Raw genomic sequence first — 12,016 nt, forward strand, 5'->3', positions numbered from 1 at the left:
ACTTAAGGATCCTGAGATGGGGAGATTATCCTGGATTATCCAGATGGGCCTTACTGTGATCACAAATGTCTGTATAAGACAGAAGCAGAGAGAGACTTGACACAGACAGAAAGGAAGAAGCTGGTGTGATCACAGAGGCAGAGACTAGAATGATGCGGCTACAAACAAGGAATGCTACCTGACACCAGAAGCTGGAAGAGGCAAGGAACACATTCTCCCCTAGAGTATCTGGAGGGAGTATAGTCTTGTTGACATCTAGATTTTGGCTTAGTGATATTGATTTCAGGCTTCTGATTTCCAGAAGTGTGAGAGAATAAATTTCTATTGTTCTGAGCCACCAAGTTCATGGTAACTTGTCACAGTGGCCATTGGAAATTAATACTTGATTTTTTTTTTCAAATTTTTGCTTTGGTCTGCAATAGTTTTAAAATAATATGCATAGAATATATTTTTATCTTGCTTGTGTTCATAGGCATTCTTTAATCCATGGATTAATATCCTTGGTCATTGTAGGAAAGTTATTACCTTGATCTCTAGATACTCTGTTTGCTCCTTTCTCTGCATCTCCTCCTGGATTCCTTTTACACTACATTATACCTTGCCCCTGTATCCTCTATGTCTCTTACCCTATCTTATGTATTTTTCAGCTTTCTGTCTTTACTTCATTCTAGATATTTTCTCCCGATCTATCTCCTACTTTATTTTCTTTCCTACGGTGACAAATCTGTTGTTATACCTATTCATTTATTTTCATTATCAGTAACTGCATTTTCAGCTTTAGAATTTTCATTATTAGTAGTTTCCTAAAAAGAAAATTCTCAATCTGTTGTTTCATTTCCTTGAACATATTGCACATTGTTATTTAAATTTTGTGACTAATGACTCCTAAACCTGGAGTCCTCTGAGTCTGTTTTAGTTGTCCTTCCCAGTTCTTGTTGATGGTGTCATTGTTATTGTTGTTATCGTCTGTGTCAGGCATCTCTGCCACACTGAACTGAGAGGTGGGAGAAAGGAAGCAGTCTTCATTTAAATACCACAGATTCCAATCTCATGAAATCTTTGAAAGTGAAAGTGAAAGGCACTCAGTCATGTCCGACTCTGCAACCCCATGGACTATACAGGCCAGAATACTGGAGTGGGTAGCCTTTCCCTTCTCCAGGGGATCTTCCCAACCCGGGGATCTAACCCAGGTCTCCTACATTGCAGGTGGATTCTTTATCAGCTGAACCACCAGGGAAGCCCAAGAATACTGGAGTGGGTAGCCTTTCCCTTCTCCAGAGGATCTTCCCAACCGAGGAATAGAACCAGGGTCTCCTGCATTGCAGGCAGATTCTTTACCAACTGAGCTATCAGGGAAGCCCATGAAATCTTTGTACATATTATCAAATAGGTGTTTCTTGATTTGTTGTTCACCCTTAAGACCATTTGCAGAGTCTTTAAATGATTACTACTGTTGTTGATTGTATAGCTTTTACCCCTTTGTTAGCAAAACTCTGTCCCATCATGCAGGAAGGTGATCTTTCTCCTTTACTTTTTAATTTACCAAAACTCTGAAGGGTCCTCAAGTCTTAACTCTTTGCCCAGTCCTCTCTTAGGCCATGTACATGAATGTTCTTCCTTCTTCGGAATTTTGACCAAAAGTTTGCTCTTAATTCAGCTTCCACCTAAAGTGTTTGCCTCTTCTCTTGCTGTCTCTTGGATTGAGATCTAGTCAAGATCTAAGAAATAGAACGTAATCATGTTCCTCATGAAGATCCAATATTCCCTGGCGTGGAGTTAATATCACATCGCCCATGATAGGTTGGAGTTGAACTTTGACTACCATGTGGTTGGGTATTAGTAGTTCCTTTGCATGCTTGCCAAGTCACTTCAGTCGTGTCCGGCTTTTTGTGACCCTATGGGCTGTAGCCCACAAGGCTTCTCTGTCCGTGGGATTTCCCAGGCAAGAATACTGGAGTGAGTTGCCATTTCCTTTTCCAGGGGAACTTTTCAACCCAGGGATTGAAGCTGCCTCTCTTCCGTCTCCTGCATTAGCAGGTGAATTCTTTAACCACTAGCTCTACCTGGGAAATCCTTTACTGTCAGTCAAACTTGGGGATGAAAATGGGGAACATTTAACTGATCTCATTGTAGGCTGCTGTTATTCAGTTATTAAAATATGAAACAGGTTTGAAATCCATAGCAACTGTAGGCCTCTATTGTGAGGCAATTTTTTTCCATTTATTTTTATTAATTGGAGGCTAATTACTTTACAATATTGTAGTGGTTTTGCCATACATTGACAATTTTTTTAAAGGAGTCCCTGAAACTTTTAAAAGCTCATTTTTCTGGTAAAGAAACCATTTACTGTTAATATGTTACTCCCTGCCATGCCCAAGTCCTTGCAGGACAGATCCTGTGATTTGGGAAGTGCTTATGAGGCTATCATGTGCTTTGGATTATCCTTCCAGTCCATTTTATGAGATATCCTCCAAGTCTTTCCATTGAAATGTGCATATTTGACCTTGAAGAAGTCATAACGTTGTGTTTCCTCCTTGAGTTTATACTTACTGTAGTGGGAATTATCGTTTGAGGGTTTTACTTATCTACTTTTAATTCAGTTCCCTATCAGCTTCACTGGACTCTGGGAAAAACTAAATTTATCAAAGAATTAAGCATGCCACATGGTTATTAAACCCAAACTAAGAGTGTGCAACTCTAGTTAGATTGAATGTGCCCTGCAGGGTAAGGCAAGCATCATGGTTTAAGTATCCATTCTCAGATCTTGGGTTTTCAAGAGCATTAATTAAGAAGTACAGGACCCTGTGGATTCCCTTTGTGACCTGGAACTCCAGGTATGCTCCTTGTGCAAAGACCAAGAATTTAAATGATGCAGTGAATGGAGAGAAATACCTTACTTGCAGAGTCTTATCCATCAACAAATGTTATTGGCTCAACCTTAATAATTTTCCCATTACTATTCTCTTCATCCTAGTCCCATCAACAAATGTTAATGGCTCAACCTTAACAATTTTCCCATTACTATTCTCTTCATCCTAGTTCCATGCACCATGAATTCTCACCTGGACTATTGTAATAGTCTCCTACGGCATCACTGTCTCTGCCCTTTCTTGATTCCAGACTAATTTTAACACTGTAGCTTCGGTGATTCTTTAAAAAATTAAGTCAGATCAGGTCAGCTCATTTCCCTGTTCAAGAGCCCTCAGACCCAGAGGTATAGACAAAGACCTTACGAATGACTGAGTGAACCTACATGATCTGGCTGCCTTCTGCCTCTCTTACCTCTCTAATTATTCATCCTAGAGTTCAATCAAGTTCAGCCACTCTGATCTCCATTCCACACTTCATCAACATCAGGCATGCTTCTGCCTCACGGGCTTTGCACCTCCTGTTCCCTGTGCCTGGAGCAGAATTTCCCTGAAGAGTCAGATAGCTCACTTCCTCACCTCCTTCAGGTTTCTCATCAGTGAGTTCGTCACTGAGCTCTCAATTTGAAAAGGTCCTCTTCCAGTTCCCAGATACTCCTTAACTTCATTTTGCTTTCTTTTTCTCAGTAGCATCTAGCATAGGTTCTGGCACACAGGAAATCTCACTTCGTATCTCTTGAATGTCAACATTAATGATCTTGTTAGAAAAACAAACCCATATCAGAGAAACAGTGAAAATCTGTGCATGATGATGTTGAGATGCTAAGGTAGTCTTTGAATTTCATATCGTTCAAAGCAGGGGGACCACTGAACTTGCTTTGGCACCACTCCTGCTCTCCAGCCAAAGCCAAGGGAAGCCTGTTCTGAGTATGTATAACCAGAGTAAGTGGTGTATCTCTGTTAGAGATGTAATATTATAAATCATACGGAGATCCAATATTTAAGTGAAACTGGCCACTTAGTCATTCTTGAAACTCCAAATATGTGATCCTACATCCAAACTGTTCAAGTTAGTGTAGCCAGAGATAGCTAGACATTTTCATTCTGGTTTTCCTTAGCTGTTGTTCTCAACTAGCTGAGTCATGTTTCTGGTCATTCCACTTGTCTCCAGGTCTTGGGTATAGTTACCTCTTCTATTCAATGTTAAAAAGGCTGCATATGGGAAAGAATCATAATGTATATTCTATTTTATATGAACAGAATGTCAGAATATTCACAAGCTCAGAAGAAGATAAAACTTGTAGCAGTAGGTCTTACAAGTTTCTCTTCATGTCAATTCACCTCAGTGGCCAGCCACCCTCTTCCCATGGCATTTGGTTGTGTCTGACTATTACAGTGAGAGGGACACAGAACTATTGAAGAGACCATGGAAAATTGTTTTCATTTCAAAGCTTTTAAAATCTTTGTGGAAGCCTCTTTCTCTGAGAGTCAGCTTAGGAAAGGTGTTTTTGCTGGAAACCAATTGTAATGATAAATGTTTTGCCAATAAAATCACCTATATTTCTGTCACTCAAGTTGTCTCATTCTTCAATTATGTTATTCTAGGGGTCTGGGGTCCTCAGGAGCAGGATCGGTCTTGGAAGTCATTGCATTCTCCCTGTTTTGAGTGACCCCAGCACTTTTTCTATACATTTCCTTCTTTGGGGATTCATCTGTCTCTTAGCAACCTACAAGACAGTGAATACCTTGAGGGCCACTGTAGTGCCATCTTCCTCTTTGTGTTCCCCACAAACATTGTGCTGGATTATTATTAAATGCTCTGTGGCAAATAGATATGTGATAGGCTGGAATGGTGCAAATCTTCATTTTGAGAAGGAGTAAACAGCCTGAAAGGGGAGACAAATGTTTCCCTGGTCTCATCAATGTTTTCCTCTGAGGCTCAGAGCTAGAGCAGGAGGGACAGTGTACTTTGTTCATACAAGTAAGAGGAGTTCTATAGATGGTGTTATGGGCTGAGTTGAGCAACCCGCCCCCCCCCCCATTCATATGTTGAAGCTCTAACCCATCAGTACCTTAGAATGTGGCTGGATTTGGAGATAGAGCCTTTATAGAGATCACTAAGATGAAATGAAGCCATATGGAAGGGCCCTAATCTAATGTGACCTGTATCCCTATGAAGAAGATACTCAGATAGGTACAGAAGGAAGCCCATGTGAGAACTGAGAAGATGGCATCTCCAAGTCAAGGAGAGAGGCCTTAGATGAATGAACCCCACCAACAAACACCTTCATCTCAGACTTCTGGCCTCTCAAACTGTGAAAAAATTAACTTGCTTTTTTTAAATAGAACTATAGTTGATTTATGATATTGTGTTAGTTTCAGGTGTACAACAAAGTGATTCAGAGTCAGTGATGAAGATTCTTTTCCATTATAAGTTATTTCCATTATAAGTCGTGTCCAACTCTTTGCAACCCCATGGACTGTAGCCCATCAGGCTCCTCTGTCCATGGGATTCTCCAGGCAAGAATACTGGAGTGGGTTGCCATTTCCTTCTCCAGGGGATCTTCCCAACCCAGGTATCAAACCCGGGTCTCCCGCATTGCAGGCAGACACTTTATCCTCTGAGCCACCAGGGAAACCTCAATAAGTTATTACAAGATATTGAATATACTTCCTTGTGCTATACAGTAAATCCTCATTATTTTAAATTTATGTTTTTTAAACCTCTCAATCTCAGGTACTTTGTTACGGAAACCCTGACAAACTAATACAGACGGCTTTTGGAGAGCATTGAAGAGTTACCTTTTTGTCCATATACAAAGTCAGGTCACATCTAGGTTTATGAAATGCCAAAGTCACCATATTGTACTTAATCAATAATGCTGTTGACTTTTTCAAGACTTCCCTCTGCACATTTCTGTGCCAACTCAGAGTTTCCACGTGGGCTTGATTCTCTTAACCATTTACTTATTTTATATCTATTGAATGTGGTGGTACCAGAGGTCATACAAGACTGGCATTAATCCATAGTGGCCTTCTTGGCTCTCTGCTTGAAGGTACCGAAGGACTCTTGACCTCCTCAGTCCAGGCTCATGTATCTCCCATCATTCCCAGCTAGTTTTGGAGCCCCAGGTTGTTGGGATTCTGAGGAAAGTAGAGGATACTGAACCTGCACAAGCTGCAAGTGAAAGAGAAGCCCTGGAGAGCACTGTGTGACCCTTCGCTGCTCACCAAGAGGGACCAATATTGCCCCTCTCAGGGACCTCTTGCCCCCATCTCTACTCATGGTTCTTCCCTCTCAGACCACCCAGGATATGATTAATTTGGTTCTAGAGTTAGCTCCTGATTACTCAGAGGGGGATGCCTTCTTCTGTAGGTTATTATCTGTTTGTCTTGCCTTCTCCATTTACTCCACTGGCAGTATCCAGAGCCACTCTCCACTCCAGGCCAAAAAAGAAAACTTAAGGCACTCCATTCCACTTGACTGGAACCTCACAATATTTAATGATTCAAATGTTCTTGTTTCCCACGCACATGGATAATCAGGAGTTAGCTCAATATTCTATTCAAGATGGGATTACTCATCAACATTTCTAATGTCCTAAGGTGAATAGAAGCTGCACAAAACGGTATTTGTTACAGAACTTGAGCTTGCTCCTATGGGCACTGCCATATTTTATTGTGTTAACTATCTGGTAGAAACTCAATTTTAAAAGTACACACTTCTTTGTCTTGTTTAGTAGACAATATTAAATGGGTCTTAATGCTTTCTTTGTGACTCACAGTCATCCTATGAGCATCACTTATTCCTTATAATGTTGTGCTATATTTGCTTCTGCACAAAATAATCCTAGATTATTACTGTACTTTTTGAATAATTGCTCACTTCTAGTTTTTTTTTTTTTGGTTTCCCCTCTCTCTCATAGTTTGGCTATTATTTTTTCTTGCTTTTCTTATTATGCCTGTGGTTTGGGACTGTCTTTTGACATCTCTTCTGATTTATTTTATTGTTACACTAGCAGTGAAATTAATATATTTCTGGTTCTAAATAAAATAAATGTTCATTTTAGAAAATAGAAATAATACAGAGAAGTGTAAATAACAAAATAAAAATTATACACAAATGGATAATCTATCTACATATAAATTACATATAATTTATTTACATTAACAATTTTTTCCAGTGAGATAATAATAAACCTGGTACATTGTAATCTGATTTATTCACTCAGTAATTCTGTGAATGTCTTTCCTATCAATACAGACCTACCTTAGATCTTTAAAATAACTTCAGAATATTCCTTTGTGTCACTGTATCATAAATATAGTCAAATTACTGATCACTTAATTAACAATTAAATCATTTAGAAAGCCATCTCTTATACATGAGGCTGCTATATATAGTCTGTATGTATTCTTTGCTCATTTGTCCCATAATTTCTACGAGACAAATTCTTAGGAATGTGATCAACTGGATAAAACAGTTATGCATATTTTATATTTTGATACATAATAGTTACAGATATCCTTCCAGAAAGATTGCACCAATTTATGCAACCATATAGAAAAAGCCTATTACCTCTCCTAATGCAATGTAATAGTAATCTTTTTTATCCTTGTTTTTGTTGTTGTTCCATCACTCAGTCGTGTCCGACTGTTTGCGACCCCATGAATCGCAGTACTCCAGGCCTCCCTGTGCATCACCAATTCCCGGAGTTTACCCAAACTCATGTCCATTGAGTCAGTGATGCCATCCAAACATCTCATCCTCTGTCATCCCCTTCTCCTCCTGCCTTCAATCTTTCCTAGCATCAGGATCTTTCCAAATGAGTCATTTCTTTGCATCAGGTGGCTAAAGTGTTGGGATTTCAGCTTCAGCATCAGTCCTTCCAATGAATATTCAGGACTGATTTCCTTTAGGATTGACTGGTTGGATCTCCTTGCAGTCCAAGGGACTCTCAAGAGTCTCCTCCAACACCACAGTTCAAAAGCATCCATTCTTCGGTGCTCAATTTTCTGTATAGTTCAACCTTCACATCCATACATGACTACTAGAAACACCATAGTCTTGACTAGAAGGACCTTTGTTGGAAAAGTAATGTCTCTGCTTTTTAATATGCTGTCTAGATTGGCCTTAACTTTCCTTCCAAGGAGTAAACATCTTTTAATTTCATGGCTGCAATCACCATCCGCAGTGATTTTGGAGCCCCCCAAAATAAAATCTGTCACTGTTTCCATTCTTTCCCCATCTACTTGCCGTGAAGTGACGGGATCAAAAGCCATGATCTTAGTTTTCTGAATGTTGAGCTTTAGGCCAACTTTTTTTGTCTCTTCTTTCATCAAGAGGCTCTTTAGTTCTTCTTCACTTTCTGCCATAAGGGTGGTGTCATCTGCATATCTGAGGTTATTGACATTTCTCCTGGCAATCTTGATTCCAGCTTGTGCTTCATCTAACCCAGCGTTTCTCATGATGTACTCTGCATATAAGTTAAATAAGCAGGGTGACAATATACAGCCTTGACGTTCTCCTTTTCCTATTTGGAACCCCTCTGTTGTTCCATATCCAGTTCTAACTGTTGCTTCCTGACCTGCATATAGGTTTCTCAAGAGGCACGTCAGGTGGTCTGGTATTCCCACATCTTGAAGATTTTTCCACAGTTTATTGTGATCCACACAGTCAAAGCCTTTGGCATAGTCAATAAAGCAGAAATAGATGTTTTTCTGGAACTCTCTTGCTTTTTCTATGATCCAGCAGATGTTGGCAATTTGATCTCTGGTTCCTCTGCCTTTTCTAAAACCACCTTGAAAATCTGGAATTTCACAGTTCACGTATTGTTGAAGCCTGACTTGGAGAATTTTGAGCATTACTTTACTAGCGTGTGAGATGAGTGCAATTGTGCAGTAGTTTGAGCATTCTTTGGCATTGCCTTTCTTAGGGATTGGAATGAAAACTGACCTTTTCCAGTCCTGTGGCCACTGCTGAGTTTTCCAAATTTGCTGGCATATTGAGTGCAGCACTTTCACAGCATCATCTTCCAGGATTTGAAATAGCTCAACTGGAATTCCATCACCTCCACTAGCTTTGTTCATAGTGATGCTTCCTAAGGCCCACTTGACTTCACATTCCGGGATGTCTGGCTCTAGGTGAGTGATCATACCATCGTGATTATCTGGGTCATGAAGATCTTTTTTGTACAGTTCTTCTGTTTACTCTTGCCACTTCTTCTTAATATCTTCTCCTTCTGTTAGGTCCATACCATTTCTGTCCTTTATTGAGCCCATTTTTGCATGAAATGTTCCCTTGGTATCTCTAATTTTCTTGAAGAGAGCTCTAGTCTTTCCCATTCTATTGTTTTCTGCTATTTCTTTGTGTTGATCACTGAGGAAAGCTTTCTTATCTCTCCTTACTATTCTTTGGAACTCTGCATTCAAATGGGTATACCATTCCTTTTCTCCTTTGCTTTTCAATTCTCTTCTTTTCACAGCTACTTGTAAGGCCTCTTGAGACAGCCGTTTTGCTTTTTTGCATTCCTTTTTCTTGGGGATTGTCTTGATCCCTGTCTCCTGTACAATGTCATGAACCTCTGCCCATAGTTCATCAGGCACTCTGTCTATCAGATCTAGTCCCTTAAATCTATTTCTCACTTCCACTGTATAATCGTTAGGGATTTGATTTAGGTCATACTTCAATGGTCTAGTGATTTTCCCCACTTTCTTCAATTTAACTCTGAGTTTTGCAAAAAGGAGTTCATGATCTGAGCCACAGTCAGCTCCCCATCTTTTTTTTTTTTTTTGCTGACTGTATAGATCTTCTCCAACTTTGGCTGCAAAGAATATAATCAATCTGATTTTGGTGTTGACCATCTGGTGCTGTCCATGTGTAGAGTCTTCTCTTGTGTTGTTGGAAGAGGGTGTTTGCTACTACCAGTGCATTCTCTTGGTAAAATTCTATTAACCTTTGCCCTGCTTCATTCTGTACTCCAAGGACAAATTTGCCTGTTACTCAAGGTGTTTCTTGGCTTCCTACTTTTGCATTCCAGACCCCTATAATGAAAAGAACATCTTTTTTTGGGAGTAGTTCTAACAGGTCTTGTAGGTCTTCATATAACCATTCAACTTCAGCTTCTTCAGCATTATTGGTCGGGGCATAGAGTTGGATTACTCTGATATTGAATGGTTTGCCTTGGAAACGAACAGAAATATTCTGTCATTTTTGAGATTGCATCCAAGTACTGCATTTCGGACTCTTTTGTTGACTATGATGTCTACTCCATTTCTTCTAAGTGATTCTTGTGCACACTAGTAGATACAATGGTTATCTGAGTTAAATTCACTCATTCCAGTCCATTTTAGTTCACTGATTCCTAGAATGTTGATATTCACTCTTGCCATCTCCTGTTTGACCACTTCCAATTTGCCTTGATTCATGGACCTAACATTCCAGGTTCCTATGCAATATTGCTCTTTACAGCATGGGACCTTGCTTCCATCACCAGTCATATCCACAGCTGGGTGTTGTTTTGCTTTGGCTCCATTTCTTCATTCTCTCTGAAGTTATTTCTCCACCGATCTCCAGTAGCATATTGGGCAGCTACCAGCCTGGGGAGTTCATCTTTCAGTGTCCTATCTTTTGGCCTTTTCATACTGTTCATGGGGTTCTCAAGGCAAGAATACTGAAGTGGTTTGCCATTCCCTTATCCAGTGGACCACATTTTGTCAGAACTCTCCACCATGATCCGTCCATCTTGGGTGGCCCTACATGGCCTGGCTCATAGTTTCATTGAGTTAGACAAGGCTGTGGTCCATGTGATTAGATTGGTCAGTTTTCTGTGATTGTGGTTTTCAGTCTGCTCTCTGATGGAGAAGGATAAGAGGCTTATAGAAGCTTCCTGATGGGAGAGACTGACTGAGGGGGAAACTAGGTCTTGTTCTGATGGGCAGGGCCATGCTCAGTAAATCTTTAATCCAGTTTCCTGTTGATGGGTGGAGCTGTGTTCCCTCCCTGGTATTTACCTGGGACCAAACTATGGTAGAGGTAATGAGGATTATGGTGACCTCTGTCAAAAGATCCCATGCATATACAGCTACACCCAACCCTGCAGCAGGCCACCACCAACCCACATCTCAGCTGGAGACTCCTGGACATTCATGGGCAAGTCTGGGTCAGTCTCTTGTGGGGTCACTGCTCCTTTCTCCTGGGTCTGGTGCCCAAGGTTCTGTTGTACCCTCCAAGAGTATTTCCTAGTCCTGTGTAAGTTCTGGCAGTTCTATGGTGGGGTTAATGGCAACCTCCTCCAAGAGGGCTTATGCCATACCCAACCTGGTTGTCAAGAAGCAACCTAACCTGAGTTTGGGACACAGTGTAACCTCAAATAAAGCATTCTTATGCTAGTATTTATGTGTTATTTTTCTAAAATTCAAAATTGACTGATATCTTAGCTTTTCATTTTCTTAATTTGGCAACCCTACCACAATGACAGGATTGAGGTTTTACATAGGCAATGGCACCCCACTCCAGTACTCTTGCCTGGAAAATCCCATGGATGGAGGAACCTGGTAGGCTACAGTCCATGGGGTCGTGAAGAGTCGGACATGACTGAGTGACTTCACTTTCACTTTTCACTTTCATGCACTGGAGAAGGAAATGGCAGCTCACTCCAGTATTCTTGCCTGGAGAATCCCAGGGATGGGAGCCTGGTGGGGTCACACAGAATTGGACACGACTGACGTTACTTAGCAGCAGCAGCAACAGCATAGTCACCAACTCACTAAGGCTGATTTAGCTATTGATCATGTTAAACAGAGATCAGTGGCAAGTCCCAGTATATGACCATTCTTGAAGAGAATTGACAAGTGACTTGGGGACAAGTTGACTACAGTGAGTCATTTCAGACTTGCATGGGGCAATGATGCCTCTCAATTGAAATCAGCACATTATGGATATGGGTTAGCCTTTATTTTCTGGAGGATATCAGACAACTCCACTAGTCAAGAGCACTGAGACAAGATTATATATAACTTGAAATGGACCCAGAGATCCACTTGTGGCCAAAGGAGTTCAACATTGGGCAGATGCCTGGGATGTTATTACATACCACATCATCGTAAAATGATGAAATGGTGTGTTGAAAGCACAACTAAAGTTTCAG

Source organism: Dama dama, chromosome X, assembly GCF_033118175.1.
Source record: "Dama dama isolate Ldn47 chromosome X, ASM3311817v1, whole genome shotgun sequence".
NCBI classification, from domain to species: domain Eukaryota; kingdom Metazoa; phylum Chordata; class Mammalia; order Artiodactyla; family Cervidae; genus Dama; species Dama dama.